Source organism: Polyodon spathula, chromosome 21 (assembly GCF_017654505.1).
Source record: "Polyodon spathula isolate WHYD16114869_AA chromosome 21, ASM1765450v1, whole genome shotgun sequence".
Taxonomy (NCBI): Eukaryota; Metazoa; Chordata; class Actinopteri; order Acipenseriformes; family Polyodontidae; genus Polyodon; species Polyodon spathula.
The window spans coordinates 17587244-17587457 of record NC_054554.1 but is presented as its reverse complement, the minus strand read 5'-3'; positions in this window follow the sequence as shown (position 1 = coordinate 17587457).

The window sequence follows — 214 nt, the reverse complement described above, 5'->3', positions numbered from 1 at the left end:
GTCTGGTTTTTGCTTGTCTGTTCGTTGCTTTTATTTGATTAAAGTGATTTTACGGAAGAGGTGCTTTATATCCACTCAATTTCTTACCTGTTAACTACCCTGTTATGCTTGTTCTGTGTGATTCTGTATTGCTGTATCTGCTCAATTTAAATGCTTCCTGTTATTCCAGGAATAAACTGCTTCTGAAAATTGAGAAGGGGGAGCATATTCACAT